Genomic DNA, 12024 nt, shown 5'->3' with positions numbered 1-12024 from the left:
GAGTTCGATCCTCACCCGGGGCATTTAATTTTCTGTGACTGATGGTGGTGCTGTTGCTAGGGCGCCAACGTATTTCTTGTTTGTTATCCACAACGTTTCAACGCTTCAGCGGGAAAATGTTTACTTCCGCTTATTGCTACTTACAGCTTCCCTTTTCCTCTTCTTCCAGCACAGCATGAAGCCAAAAGCATTGCTCTGCGACGTTTGAGGTGCGCGCCTTGCCAGTCAGTATGTGCAAAGATGCTCGCAAAGAGAGAAGGGCGCCGACGTGGCACTCGACACGAAATGCGAGACAAGCGACCGTACGAACGGTCCAATGGAACGGCCACATCCGGTGTGGTCTAGTGGCTAGGATACCTGGCTTTCACCCAGGAGGCCCGGGTTCGATTCCCGGTACCGGAACGTAATTTTTTTCCACACGAATCGTGACAAGTTTGAGCTGTCCGAGCGGCCGTTTCCCGTCCTGCTCGCAATATAGCTACTGTTTCGTGACCGTCAGCAGAATATAGACTAGGGAAGCAGACACACGACGACCATAGAAATGGTGTATGGCTTCATGCCAGCTGTTTCCAGTTTAGGGCTGAGCAACTGCATCTGCCGAGGCCCGTTAGCTCAGTTGGTTAGAGCGTCGTGCTAATAACGCGAAGGTCGCGGGTTCGATCCCCCCACGGGCCACTACTCTTTTACTACTACGAAAAGGCAGCGCCGATTTCAGCTGGCGAGTGTGATGACCAAAAGATCATCACCATGCGTGGAAGTTGACAGAGGATCCGAACCCGACTTGTCGGGAAGCGCTACAGCATTCACTCGGCAATGGGCATAATATTTTGAATACACTGGTTCTCAACCGATGAAGAGAAAATGAAAGAAAATGTCTGATTGCCGATGCGTAACAACTTTGGCCCTTGTCAGTACTTGGGCGGGTGAGCGCGTGGGAACACAGTGTACTATTGGCAGTTTTACTTCCTATTTTTCTTTTCGGAGCTACAGCCCGATTCGGTGAGGGAGACGCCACCGTGAAATGAAGGGGCGTGCTGTGTGTCCATCGCCTCGCCTCTCCTCCCCTCTCTCAGTCGTTTATCGTGCTTGTCGTTTTGATATAGGCCGATTTGAGAGCGTCAGCTCTCGCGTCAGCTGAGCAAAGTCGAGACAAGTCGAGACACACTAAGGGCTGGTATGCAGCGAGTAAGAGGGGGGAAAAAAACAATAATTTAAGAGCGCGCGGCAAAAGTACTCATACGCGAAATTAAAAGCCTGCTGCGGTGGCCGGGAATCGAACCCGGATCAACTGCTTGGAAGGCAACTATGCTGACCATTACACCACCACCGCACAAGCGAGCGCCCCGCCTCCGCGCTGTGTCGGCTTCCCGCCTGTCGGCAGCGGCCGAAGGTGATCGTACCTGGCAGGCGCATTTCGAGGTAGGCTAGGGGAGCACATCCAGACGCATTCGGACAGCGTATCCGCGCACATTTCGCATCCTTTGGCAAGAGTCGGCGCCGGCGACGCAACAGTACGCAGAGGACCGCGTTGTGGAGGCATTTTTAAGCAGTGCCGTGCAGTGCAGTGCAGTGCAGTGCAGGATTCAGCGTCTGCAGCGTCTTCTGCACAGAATGCTACGGCGCTTGACGGCAGCCCCACTTTCCCTTGAGACATCTGCTCGGGAAGCAGCGCGAAGTTACCGCTGGCCAGAGCATCGGTGGTTCAGTGGTAGAATGCTCGCCTGCCACGCGGGCGGCCCGGGTTCGATTCCCGGCCGATGCATCATTTTGCTTTCCCGCGATAATGCTGCCGCAACACCGCAATCAACTGGGCCGGCAATGAACGTGTAGCAACAGAACACGTTATCCAGGAAGTACAGTGTTTCTACGTCTAATATTGGGTACGCAACTTACCCAGTTTCCAGGAGAAACGGTTCACCCGTGCCTCGGTAGCGCAGTAGGCAGCGCGTAAGTCTCATAATCTTAAGGTCGTGAGTTCGATCCTCACCCGGGGCATTTAATTTTCTGTGACTGATGGTGGTGCTGTTGCTAGGGCGCCAACGTATTTCTTGTTTGTTATCCACAACGTTTCAACGCTTCAGCGGGAAAATGTTTACTTCCGCTTATTGCTACTTACAGCTTCCCTTTTCCTCTTCTTCCAGCACAGCATGAAGCCAAAAGCATTGCTCTGCGACGTTTGAGGTGCGCGCCTTGCCAGTCAGTATGTGCAAAGATGCTCGCAAAGAGAGAAGGGCGCCGACGTGGCACTCGACACGAAATGCGACAAGCGACCGTACGAACGGTCCAATGGAACGGCCACATCCGGTGTGGTCTAGTGGCTAGGATACCTGGCTTTCACCCAGGAGGCCCGGGTTCGATTCCCGGTACCGGAACGTAATTTTTTTCCACACGAATCGTGACAAGTTTGAGCTGTCCGAGCGGCCGTTTCCCGTCCTGCTCGCAATATAGCTACTGTTTCGTGACCGTCAGCAGAATATAGACTAGGGAAGCAGACACACGACGACCATAGAAATGGTGTATGGCTTCATGCCAGCTGTTTCCAGTTTAGGGCTGAGCAACTGCATCTGCCGAGGCCCGTTAGCTCAGTTGGTTAGAGCGTCGTGCTAATAACGCGAAGGTCGCGGGTTCGATCCCCCCACGGGCCACTACTCTTTTACTACTACGAAAAGGCAGCGCCGATTTCAGCTGGCGAGTGTGATGACCAAAAGATCATCACCATGCGTGGAAGTTGACAGAGGATCCGAACCCGACTTGTCGGGAAGCGCTACAGCATTCACTCGGCAATGGGCATAATATTTTGAATACACTGGTTCTCAACCGATGAAGAGAAAATGAAAGAAAATGTCTGATTGCCGATGCGTAACAACTTTGGCCCTTGTCAGTACTTGGGCGGGTGAGCGCGTGGGAACACAGTGTACTATTGGCAGTTTTACTTCCTATTTTTCTTTTCGGAGCTACAGCCCGATTCGGTGAGGGAGACGCCACCGTGAATTGAAGGGGCGTGCTGTGTGTCCATCGCCTCGCCTCTCCTCCCCTCTCTCAGTCGTTTATCGTGCTTGTCGTTTTGATATAGGCCGATTTGAGAGCGTCAGCTCTCGCGTCAGCTGAGCAAAGTCGAGACAAGTCGAGACACACTAAGGGCTGGTATGCAGCGAGTAAGAGGGGGGAAAAAAACAATAATTTAAGAGCGCGCGGCAAAAGTACTCATACGCGAAATTAAAAGCCTGCTGCGGTGGCCGGGAATCGAACCCGGATCAACTGCTTGGAAGGCAACTATGCTGACCATTACACCACCACCGCACAAGCGAGCGCCCCGCCTCCGCGCTGTGTCGGCTTCCCGCCTGTCGGCAGCGGCCGAAGGTGATCGTACCTGGCAGGCGCATTTCGAGGTAGGCTAGGGGAGCACATCCAGACGCATTCGGACAGCGTATCCGCGCACATTTCGCATCCTTTGGCAAGAGTCGGCGCCGGCGACGCAACAGTACGCAGAGGACCGCGTTGTGGAGGCATTTTTAAGCAGTGCCGTGCAGTGCAGTGCAGTGCAGTGCAGGATTCAGCGTCTGCAGCGTCTTCTGCACAGAATGCTACGGCGCTTGACGGCAGCCCCACTTTCCCTTGAGACATCTGCTCGGGAAGCAGCGCGAAGTTACCGCTGGCCAGAGCATCGGTGGTTCAGTGGTAGAATGCTCGCCTGCCACGCGGGCGGCCCGGGTTCGATTCCCGGCCGATGCATCATTTTGCTTTCCCGCGATAATGCTGCCGCAACACCGCAATCAACTGGGCCGGCAATGAACGTGTAGCAACAGAACACGTTATCCAGGAAGTACAGTGTTTCTACGTCTAATATTGGGTACGCAACTTACCCAGTTTCCAGGAGAAACGGTTCACCCGTGCCTCGGTAGCGCAGTAGGCAGCGCGTAAGTCTCATAATCTTAAGGTCGTGAGTTCGATCCTCACCCGGGGCATTTAATTTTCTGTGACTGATGGTGGTGCTGTTGCTAGGGCGCCAACGTATTTCTTGTTTGTTATCCACAACGTTTCAACGCTTCAGCGGGAAAATGTTTACTTCCGCTTATTGCTACTTACAGCTTCCCTTTTCCTCTTCTTCCAGCACAGCATGAAGCCAAAAGCATTGCTCTGCGACGTTTGAGGTGCGCGCCTTGCCAGTCAGTATGTGCAAAGATGCTCGCAAAGAGAGAAGGGCGCCGACGTGGCACTCGACACGAAATGCGACAAGCGACCGTACGAACGGTCCAATGGAACGGCCACATCCGGTGTGGTCTAGTGGCTAGGATACCTGGCTTTCACCCAGGAGGCCCGGGTTCGATTCCCGGTACCGGAACGTAATTTTTTTCCACACGAATCGTGACAAGTTTGAGCTGTCCGAGCGGCCGTTTCCCGTCCTGCTCGCAATATAGCTACTGTTTCGTGACCGTCAGCAGAATATAGACTAGGGAAGCAGACACACGACGACCATAGAAATGGTGTATGGCTTCATGCCAGCTGTTTCCAGTTTAGGGCTGAGCAACTGCATCTGCCGAGGCCCGTTAGCTCAGTTGGTTAGAGCGTCGTGCTAATAACGCGAAGGTCGCGGGTTCGATCCCCCCACGGGCCACTACTCTTTTACTACTACGAAAAGGCAGCGCCGATTTCAGCTGGCGAGTGTGATGACCAAAAGATCATCACCATGCGTGGAAGTTGACAGAGGATCCGAACCCGACTTGTCGGGAAGCGCTACAGCATTCACTCGGCAATGGGCATAATATTTTGAATACACTGGTTCTCAACCGATGAAGAGAAAATGAAAGAAAATGTCTGATTGCCGATGCGTAACAACTTTGGCCCTTGTCAGTACTTGGGCGGGTGAGCGCGTGGGAACACAGTGTACTATTGGCAGTTTTACTTCCTATTTTTCTTTTCGGAGCTACAGCCCGATTCGGTGAGGGAGACGCCACCGTGAAATGAAGGGGCGTGCTGTGTGTCCATCGCCTCGCCTCTCCTCCCCTCTCTCAGTCGTTTATCGTGCTTGTCGTTTTGATATAGGCCGATTTGAGAGCGTCAGCTCTCGCGTCAGCTGAGCAAAGTCGAGACAAGTCGAGACACACTAAGGGCTGGTATGCAGCGAGTAAGAGGGGGGAAAAAAACAATAATTTAAGAGCGCGCGGCAAAAGTACTCATACGCGAAATTAAAAGCCTGCTGCGGTGGCCGGGAATCGAACCCGGATCAACTGCTTGGAAGGCAACTATGCTGACCATTACACCACCACCGCACAAGCGAGCGCCCCGCCTCCGCGCTGTGTCGGCTTCCCGCCTGTCGGCAGCGGCCGAAGGTGATCGTACCTGGCAGGCGCATTTCGAGGTAGGCTAGGGGAGCACATCCAGACGCATTCGGACAGCGTATCCGCGCACATTTCGCATCCTTTGGCAAGAGTCGGCGCCGGCGACGCAACAGTACGCAGAGGACCGCGTTGTGGAGGCATTTTTAAGCAGTGCCGTGCAGTGCAGTGCAGTGCAGTGCAGGATTCAGCGTCTGCAGCGTCTTCTGCACAGAATGCTACGGCGCTTGACGGCAGCCCCACTTTCCCTTGAGACATCTGCTCGGGAAGCAGCGCGAAGTTACCGCTGGCCAGAGCATCGGTGGTTCAGTGGTAGAATGCTCGCCTGCCACGCGGGCGGCCCGGGTTCGATTCCCGGCCGATGCATCATTTTGCTTTCCCGCGATAATGCTGCCGCAACACCGCAATCAACTGGGCCGGCAATGAACGTGTAGCAACAGAACACGTTATCCAGGAAGTACAGTGTTTCTACGTCTAATATTGGGTACGCAACTTACCCAGTTTCCAGGAGAAACGGTTCACCCGTGCCTCGGTAGCGCAGTAGGCAGCGCGTAAGTCTCATAATCTTAAGGTCGTGAGTTCGATCCTCACCCGGGGCATTTAATTTTCTGTGACTGATGGTGGTGCTGTTGCTAGGGCGCCAACGTATTTCTTGTTTGTTATCCACAACGTTTCAACGCTTCAGCGGGAAAATGTTTACTTCCGCTTATTGCTACTTACAGCTTCCCTTTTCCTCTTCTTCCAGCACAGCATGAAGCCAAAAGCATTGCTCTGCGACGTTTGAGGTGCGCGCCTTGCCAGTCAGTATGTGCAAAGATGCTCGCAAAGAGAGAAGGGCGCCGACGTGGCACTCGACACGAAATGCGACAAGCGACCGTACGAACGGTCCAATGGAACGGCCACATCCGGTGTGGTCTAGTGGCTAGGATACCTGGCTTTCACCCAGGAGGCCCGGGTTCGATTCCCGGTACCGGAACGTAATTTTTTTCCACACGAATCGTGACAAGTTTGAGCTGTCCGAGCGGCCGTTTCCCGTCCTGCTCGCAATATAGCTACTGTTTCGTGACCGTCAGCAGAATATAGACTAGGGAAGCAGACACACGACGACCATAGAAATGGTGTATGGCTTCATGCCAGCTGTTTCCAGTTTAGGGCTGAGCAACTGCATCTGCCGAGGCCCGTTAGCTCAGTTGGTTAGAGCGTCGTGCTAATAACGCGAAGGTCGCGGGTTCGATCCCCCCACGGGCCACTACTCTTTTACTACTACGAAAAGGCAGCGCCGATTTCAGCTGGCGAGTGTGATGACCAAAAGATCATCACCATGCGTGGAAGTTGACAGAGGATCCGAACCCGACTTGTCGGGAAGCGCTACAGCATTCACTCGGCAATGGGCATAATATTTTGAATACACTGGTTCTCAACCGATGAAGAGAAAATGAAAGAAAATGTCTGATTGCCGATGCGTAACAACTTTGGCCCTTGTCAGTACTTGGGCGGGTGAGCGCGTGGGAACACAGTGTACTATTGGCAGTTTTACTTCCTATTTTTCTTTTCGGAGCTACAGCCCGATTCGGTGAGGGAGACGCCACCGTGAAATGAAGGGGCGTGCTGTGTGTCCATCGCCTCGCCTCTCCTCCCCTCTCTCAGTCGTTTATCGTGCTTGTCGTTTTGATATAGGCCGATTTGAGAGCGTCAGCTCTCGCGTCAGCTGAGCAAAGTCGAGACAAGTCGAGACACACTAAGGGCTGGTATGCAGCGAGTAAGAGGGGGGAAAAAAACAATAATTTAAGAGCGCGCGGCAAAAGTACTCATACGCGAAATTAAAAGCCTGCTGCGGTGGCCGGGAATCGAACCCGGATCAACTGCTTGGAAGGCAACTATGCTGACCATTACACCACCACCGCACAAGCGAGCGCCCCGCCTCCGCGCTGTGTCGGCTTCCCGCCTGTCGGCAGCGGCCGAAGGTGATCGTACCTGGCAGGCGCATTTCGAGGTAGGCTAGGGGAGCACATCCAGACGCATTCGGACAGCGTATCCGCGCACATTTCGCATCCTTTGGCAAGAGTCGGCGCCGGCGACGCAACAGTACGCAGAGGACCGCGTTCTGGAGGCATTTTTAAGCAGTGCCGTGCAGTGCAGTGCAGTGCAGTGCAGGATTCAGCGTCTGCAGCGTCTTCTGCACAGAATGCTACGGCGCTTGACGGCAGCCCCACTTTCCCTTGAGACATCTGCTCGGGAAGCAGCGCGAAGTTACCGCTGGCCAGAGCATCGGTGGTTCAGTGGTAGAATGCTCGCCTGCCACGCGGGCGGCCCGGGTTCGATTCCCGGCCGATGCATCATTTTGCTTTCCCGCGATAATGCTGCCGCAACACCGCAATCAACTGGGCCGGCAATGAACGTGTAGCAACAGAACACGTTATCCAGGAAGTACAGTGTTTCTACGTCTAATATTGGGTACGCAACTTACCCAGTTTCCAGGAGAAACGGTTCACCCGTGCCTCGGTAGCGCAGTAGGCAGCGCGTAAGTCTCATAATCTTAAGGTCGTGAGTTCGATCCTCACCCGGGGCATTTAATTTTCTGTGACTGATGGTGGTGCTGTTGCTAGGGCGCCAACGTATTTCTTGTTTGTTATCCACAACGTTTCAACGCTTCAGCGGGAAAATGTTTACTTCCGCTTATTGCTACTTACAGCTTCCCTTTTCCTCTTCTTCCAGCACAGCATGAAGCCAAAAGCATTGCTCTGCGACGTTTGAGGTGCGCGCCTTGCCAGTCAGTATGTGCAAAGATGCTCGCAAAGAGAGAAGGGCGCCGACGTGGCACTCGACACGAAATGCGACAAGCGACCGTACGAACGGTCCAATGGAACGGCCACATCCGGTGTGGTCTAGTGGCTAGGATACCTGGCTTTCACCCAGGAGGCCCGGGTTCGATTCCCGGTACCGGAACGTAATTTTTTTCCACACGAATCGTGACAAGTTTGAGCTGTCCGAGCGGCCGTTTCCCGTCCTGCTCGCAATATAGCTACTGTTTCGTGACCGTCAGCAGAATATAGACTAGGGAAGCAGACACACGACGACCATAGAAATGGTGTATGGCTTCATGCCAGCTGTTTCCAGTTTAGGGCTGAGCAACTGCATCTGCCGAGGCCCGTTAGCTCAGTTGGTTAGAGCGTCGTGCTAATAACGCGAAGGTCGCGGGTTCGATCCCCCCACGGGCCACTACTCTTTTACTACTACGAAAAGGCAGCGCCGATTTCAGCTGGCGAGTGTGATGACCAAAAGATCATCACCATGCGTGGAAGTTGACAGAGGATCCGAACCCGACTTGTCGGGAAGCGCTACAGCATTCACTCGGCAATGGGCATAATATTTTGAATACACTGGTTCTCAACCGATGAAGAGAAAATGAAAGAAAATGTCTGATTGCCGATGCGTAACAACTTTGGCCCTTGTCAGTACTTGGGCGGGTGAGCGCGTGGGAACACAGTGTACTATTGGCAGTTTTACTTCCTATTTTTCTTTTCGGAGCTACAGCCCGATTCGGTGAGGGAGACGCCACCGTGAAATGAAGGGGCGTGCTGTGTGTCCATCGCCTCGCCTCTCCTCCCCTCTCTCAGTCGTTTATCGTGCTTGTCGTTTTGATATAGGCCGATTTGAGAGCGTCAGCTCTCGCGTCAGCTGAGCAAAGTCGAGACAAGTCGAGACACACTAAGGGCTGGTATGCAGCGAGTAAGAGGGGGGAAAAAAACAATAATTTAAGAGCGCGCGGCAAAAGTACTCATACGCGAAATTAAAAGCCTGCTGCGGTGGCCGGGAATCGAACCCGGATCAACTGCTTGGAAGGCAACTATGCTGACCATTACACCACCACCGCACAAGCGAGCGCCCCGCCTCCGCGCTGTGTCGGCTTCCCGCCTGTCGGCAGCGGCCGAAGGTGATCGTACCTGGCAGGCGCATTTCGAGGTAGGCTAGGGGAGCACATCCAGACGCATTCGGACAGCGTATCCGCGCACATTTCGCATCCTTTGGCAAGAGTCGGCGCCGGCGACGCAACAGTACGCAGAGGACCGCGTTGTGGAGGCATTTTTAAGCAGTGCCGTGCAGTGCAGTGCAGTGCAGTGCAGGATTCAGCGTCTGCAGCGTCTTCTGCACAGAATGCTACGGCGCTTGACGGCAGCCCCACTTTCCCTTGAGACATCTGCTCGGGAAGCAGCGCGAAGTTACCGCTGGCCAGAGCATCGGTGGTTCAGTGGTAGAATGCTCGCCTGCCACGCGGGCGGCCCGGGTTCGATTCCCGGCCGATGCATCATTTTGCTTTCCCGCGATAATGCTGCCGCAACACCGCAATCAACTGGGCCGGCAATGAACGTGTAGCAACAGAACACGTTATCCAGGAAGTACAGTGTTTCTACGTCTAATATTGGGTACGCAACTTACCCAGTTTCCAGGAGAAACGGTTCACCCGTGCCTCGGTAGCGCAGTAGGCAGCGCGTAAGTCTCATAATCTTAAGGTCGTGAGTTCGATCCTCACCCGGGGCATTTAATTTTCTGTGACTGATGGTGGTGCTGTTGCTAGGGCGCCAACGTATTTCTTGTTTGTTATCCACAACGTTTCAACGCTTCAGCGGGAAAATGTTTACTTCCGCTTATTGCTACTTACAGCTTCCCTTTTCCTCTTCTTCCAGCACAGCATGAAGCCAAAAGCATTGCTCTGCGACGTTTGAGGTGCGCGCCTTGCCAGTCAGTATGTGCAAAGATGCTCGCAAAGAGAGAAGGGCGCCGACGTGGCACTCGACACGAAATGCGACAAGCGACCGTACGAACGGTCCAATGGAACGGCCACATCCGGTGTGGTCTAGTGGCTAGGATACCTGGCTTTCACCCAGGAGGCCCGGGTTCGATTCCCGGTACCGGAACGTAATTTTTTTCCACACGAATCGTGACAAGTTTGAGCTGTCCGAGCGGCCGTTTCCCGTCCTGCTCGCAATATAGCTACTGTTTCGTGACCGTCAGCAGAATATAGACTAGGGAAGCAGACACACGACGACCATAGAAATGGTGTATGGCTTCATGCCAGCTGTTTCCAGTTTAGGGCTGAGCAACTGCATCTGCCGAGGCCCGTTAGCTCAGTTGGTTAGAGCGTCGTGCTAATAACGCGAAGGTCGCGGGTTCGATCCCCCCACGGGCCACTACTCTTTTACTACTACGAAAAGGCAGCGCCGATTTCAGCTGGCGAGTGTGATGACCAAAAGATCATCACCATGCGTGGAAGTTGACAGAGGATCCGAACCCGACTTGTCGGGAAGCGCTACAGCATTCACTCGGCAATGGGCATAATATTTTGAATACACTGGTTCTCAACCGATGAAGAGAAAATGAAAGAAAATGTCTGATTGCCGATGCGTAACAACTTTGGCCCTTGTCAGTACTTGGGCGGGTGAGCGCGTGGGAACACAGTGTACTATTGGCAGTTTTACTTCCTATTTTTCTTTTCGGAGCTACAGCCCGATTCGGTGAGGGAGACGCCACCGTGAATTGAAGGGGCGTGCTGTGTGTCCATCGCCTCGCCTCTCCTCCCCTCTCTCAGTCGTTTATCGTGCTTGTCGTTTTGATATAGGCCGATTTGAGAGCGTCAGCTCTCGCGTCAGCTGAGCAAAGTCGAGACAAGTCGAGACACACTAAGGGCTGGTATGCAGCGAGTAAGAGGGGGGAAAAAAACAATAATTTAAGAGCGCGCGGCAAAAGTACTCATACGCGAAATTAAAAGCCTGCTGCGGTGGCCGGGAATCGAACCCGGATCAACTGCTTGGAAGGCAACTATGCTGACCATTACACCACCACCGCACAAGCGAGCGCCCCGCCTCCGCGCTGTGTCGGCTTCCCGCCTGTCGGCAGCGGCCGAAGGTGATCGTACCTGGCAGGCGCATTTCGAGGTAGGCTAGGGGAGCACATCCAGACGCATTCGGACAGCGTATCCGCGCACATTTCGCATCCTTTGGCAAGAGTCGGCGCCGGCGACGCAACAGTACGCAGAGGACCGCGTTGTGGAGGCATTTTTAAGCAGTGCCGTGCAGTGCAGTGCAGTGCAGTGCAGGATTCAGCGTCTGCAGCGTCTTCTGCACAGAATGCTACGGCGCTTGACGGCAGCCCCACTTTCCCTTGAGACATCTGCTCGGGAAGCAGCGCGAAGTTACCGCTGGCCAGAGCATCGGTGGTTCAGTGGTAGAATGCTCGCCTGCCACGCGGGCGGCCCGGGTTCGATTCCCGGCCGATGCATCATTTTGCTTTCCCGCGATAATGCTGCCGCAACACCGCAATCAACTGGGCCGGCAATGAACGTGTAGCAACAGAACACGTTATCCAGGAAGTACAGTGTTTCTACGTCTAATATTGGGTACGCAACTTACCCAGTTTCCAGGAGAAACGGTTCACCCGTGCCTCGGTAGCGCAGTAGGCAGCGCGTAAGTCTCATAATCTTAAGGTCGTGAGTTCGATCCTCACCCGGGGCATTTAATTTTCTGTGACTGATGGTGGTGCTGTTGCTAGGGCGCCAACGTATTTCTTGTTTGTTATCCACAACGTTTCAACGCTTCAGCGGGAAAATGTTTACTTCCGCTTATTGCTACTTACAGCTTCCCTTTTCCTCTTCTTCCAGCACAGCATGAAGCCAAAAGCATTGCTCTGCGAC

General features: G+C 53.9%; 30 non-coding genes across 30 annotated transcripts; 24 read left to right on the top strand and 6 right to left on the bottom strand.

Moving 5' to 3' along the window:
• Positions 1–330: 330 nt before the first annotated feature.
• Trnae-uuc (transfer RNA glutamic acid (anticodon UUC)) lies at positions 331–402 on the top strand. Its single transcript has one exon. It is a non-coding gene; the product is annotated as a tRNA-Glu (tRNA).
• Positions 403–601: 199 nt separating this feature from the next.
• Trnai-aau (transfer RNA isoleucine (anticodon AAU)) lies at positions 602–675 on the top strand. Its single transcript has one exon. It is a non-coding gene; the product is annotated as a tRNA-Ile (tRNA).
• Positions 676–1258: 583 nt separating this feature from the next.
• On the bottom strand, positions 1259–1330 carry Trnag-ucc (transfer RNA glycine (anticodon UCC)). Its single transcript has one exon. It is a non-coding gene; the product is annotated as a tRNA-Gly (tRNA).
• A 361-nt stretch (positions 1331–1691) lies between these two features.
• On the top strand, positions 1692–1762 carry Trnag-gcc (transfer RNA glycine (anticodon GCC)). The gene has a single exon. It is a non-coding gene; the product is annotated as a tRNA-Gly (tRNA).
• A 160-nt stretch (positions 1763–1922) lies between these two features.
• Positions 1923–1995, top strand: Trnam-cau (transfer RNA methionine (anticodon CAU)). Its single transcript has one exon. It is a non-coding gene; the product is annotated as a tRNA-Met (tRNA).
• A 305-nt stretch (positions 1996–2300) lies between these two features.
• Positions 2301–2372, top strand: Trnae-uuc (transfer RNA glutamic acid (anticodon UUC)). The gene has a single exon. It is a non-coding gene; the product is annotated as a tRNA-Glu (tRNA).
• A 199-nt stretch (positions 2373–2571) lies between these two features.
• On the top strand, positions 2572–2645 carry Trnai-aau (transfer RNA isoleucine (anticodon AAU)). Its single transcript has one exon. It is a non-coding gene; the product is annotated as a tRNA-Ile (tRNA).
• Positions 2646–3228: 583 nt separating this feature from the next.
• Positions 3229–3300, bottom strand: Trnag-ucc (transfer RNA glycine (anticodon UCC)). The gene has a single exon. It is a non-coding gene; the product is annotated as a tRNA-Gly (tRNA).
• Positions 3301–3661: 361 nt separating this feature from the next.
• On the top strand, positions 3662–3732 carry Trnag-gcc (transfer RNA glycine (anticodon GCC)). Its single transcript has one exon. It is a non-coding gene; the product is annotated as a tRNA-Gly (tRNA).
• Positions 3733–3892: 160 nt separating this feature from the next.
• On the top strand, positions 3893–3965 carry Trnam-cau (transfer RNA methionine (anticodon CAU)). Its single transcript has one exon. It is a non-coding gene; the product is annotated as a tRNA-Met (tRNA).
• A 305-nt stretch (positions 3966–4270) lies between these two features.
• On the top strand, positions 4271–4342 carry Trnae-uuc (transfer RNA glutamic acid (anticodon UUC)). Its single transcript has one exon. It is a non-coding gene; the product is annotated as a tRNA-Glu (tRNA).
• A 199-nt stretch (positions 4343–4541) lies between these two features.
• Trnai-aau (transfer RNA isoleucine (anticodon AAU)) lies at positions 4542–4615 on the top strand. The gene has a single exon. It is a non-coding gene; the product is annotated as a tRNA-Ile (tRNA).
• Positions 4616–5198: 583 nt separating this feature from the next.
• On the bottom strand, positions 5199–5270 carry Trnag-ucc (transfer RNA glycine (anticodon UCC)). The gene has a single exon. It is a non-coding gene; the product is annotated as a tRNA-Gly (tRNA).
• A 361-nt stretch (positions 5271–5631) lies between these two features.
• Positions 5632–5702, top strand: Trnag-gcc (transfer RNA glycine (anticodon GCC)). The gene has a single exon. It is a non-coding gene; the product is annotated as a tRNA-Gly (tRNA).
• A 160-nt stretch (positions 5703–5862) lies between these two features.
• Trnam-cau (transfer RNA methionine (anticodon CAU)) lies at positions 5863–5935 on the top strand. Its single transcript has one exon. It is a non-coding gene; the product is annotated as a tRNA-Met (tRNA).
• A 305-nt stretch (positions 5936–6240) lies between these two features.
• On the top strand, positions 6241–6312 carry Trnae-uuc (transfer RNA glutamic acid (anticodon UUC)). The gene has a single exon. It is a non-coding gene; the product is annotated as a tRNA-Glu (tRNA).
• A 199-nt stretch (positions 6313–6511) lies between these two features.
• Positions 6512–6585, top strand: Trnai-aau (transfer RNA isoleucine (anticodon AAU)). The gene has a single exon. It is a non-coding gene; the product is annotated as a tRNA-Ile (tRNA).
• A 583-nt stretch (positions 6586–7168) lies between these two features.
• On the bottom strand, positions 7169–7240 carry Trnag-ucc (transfer RNA glycine (anticodon UCC)). Its single transcript has one exon. It is a non-coding gene; the product is annotated as a tRNA-Gly (tRNA).
• Positions 7241–7601: 361 nt separating this feature from the next.
• Trnag-gcc (transfer RNA glycine (anticodon GCC)) lies at positions 7602–7672 on the top strand. The gene has a single exon. It is a non-coding gene; the product is annotated as a tRNA-Gly (tRNA).
• A 160-nt stretch (positions 7673–7832) lies between these two features.
• On the top strand, positions 7833–7905 carry Trnam-cau (transfer RNA methionine (anticodon CAU)). Its single transcript has one exon. It is a non-coding gene; the product is annotated as a tRNA-Met (tRNA).
• Positions 7906–8210: 305 nt separating this feature from the next.
• On the top strand, positions 8211–8282 carry Trnae-uuc (transfer RNA glutamic acid (anticodon UUC)). The gene has a single exon. It is a non-coding gene; the product is annotated as a tRNA-Glu (tRNA).
• A 199-nt stretch (positions 8283–8481) lies between these two features.
• Positions 8482–8555, top strand: Trnai-aau (transfer RNA isoleucine (anticodon AAU)). The gene has a single exon. It is a non-coding gene; the product is annotated as a tRNA-Ile (tRNA).
• Positions 8556–9138: 583 nt separating this feature from the next.
• Trnag-ucc (transfer RNA glycine (anticodon UCC)) lies at positions 9139–9210 on the bottom strand. The gene has a single exon. It is a non-coding gene; the product is annotated as a tRNA-Gly (tRNA).
• A 361-nt stretch (positions 9211–9571) lies between these two features.
• On the top strand, positions 9572–9642 carry Trnag-gcc (transfer RNA glycine (anticodon GCC)). Its single transcript has one exon. It is a non-coding gene; the product is annotated as a tRNA-Gly (tRNA).
• Positions 9643–9802: 160 nt separating this feature from the next.
• On the top strand, positions 9803–9875 carry Trnam-cau (transfer RNA methionine (anticodon CAU)). The gene has a single exon. It is a non-coding gene; the product is annotated as a tRNA-Met (tRNA).
• A 305-nt stretch (positions 9876–10180) lies between these two features.
• Positions 10181–10252, top strand: Trnae-uuc (transfer RNA glutamic acid (anticodon UUC)). Its single transcript has one exon. It is a non-coding gene; the product is annotated as a tRNA-Glu (tRNA).
• Positions 10253–10451: 199 nt separating this feature from the next.
• Positions 10452–10525, top strand: Trnai-aau (transfer RNA isoleucine (anticodon AAU)). The gene has a single exon. It is a non-coding gene; the product is annotated as a tRNA-Ile (tRNA).
• Positions 10526–11108: 583 nt separating this feature from the next.
• Positions 11109–11180, bottom strand: Trnag-ucc (transfer RNA glycine (anticodon UCC)). Its single transcript has one exon. It is a non-coding gene; the product is annotated as a tRNA-Gly (tRNA).
• Positions 11181–11541: 361 nt separating this feature from the next.
• Positions 11542–11612, top strand: Trnag-gcc (transfer RNA glycine (anticodon GCC)). The gene has a single exon. It is a non-coding gene; the product is annotated as a tRNA-Gly (tRNA).
• A 160-nt stretch (positions 11613–11772) lies between these two features.
• Trnam-cau (transfer RNA methionine (anticodon CAU)) lies at positions 11773–11845 on the top strand. The gene has a single exon. It is a non-coding gene; the product is annotated as a tRNA-Met (tRNA).
• The last annotated feature ends 179 nt before the right edge of the window (positions 11846–12024 follow it).

Source organism: Schistocerca cancellata, unplaced genomic scaffold, assembly GCF_023864275.1.
Source record: "Schistocerca cancellata isolate TAMUIC-IGC-003103 unplaced genomic scaffold, iqSchCanc2.1 HiC_scaffold_600, whole genome shotgun sequence".
NCBI lineage: Eukaryota > Metazoa > Arthropoda > Insecta > Orthoptera > Acrididae > Schistocerca > Schistocerca cancellata.
Note: the sequence above shows the minus strand (reverse complement) of the source record. Positions and strands in the feature narration are given on the sequence as shown.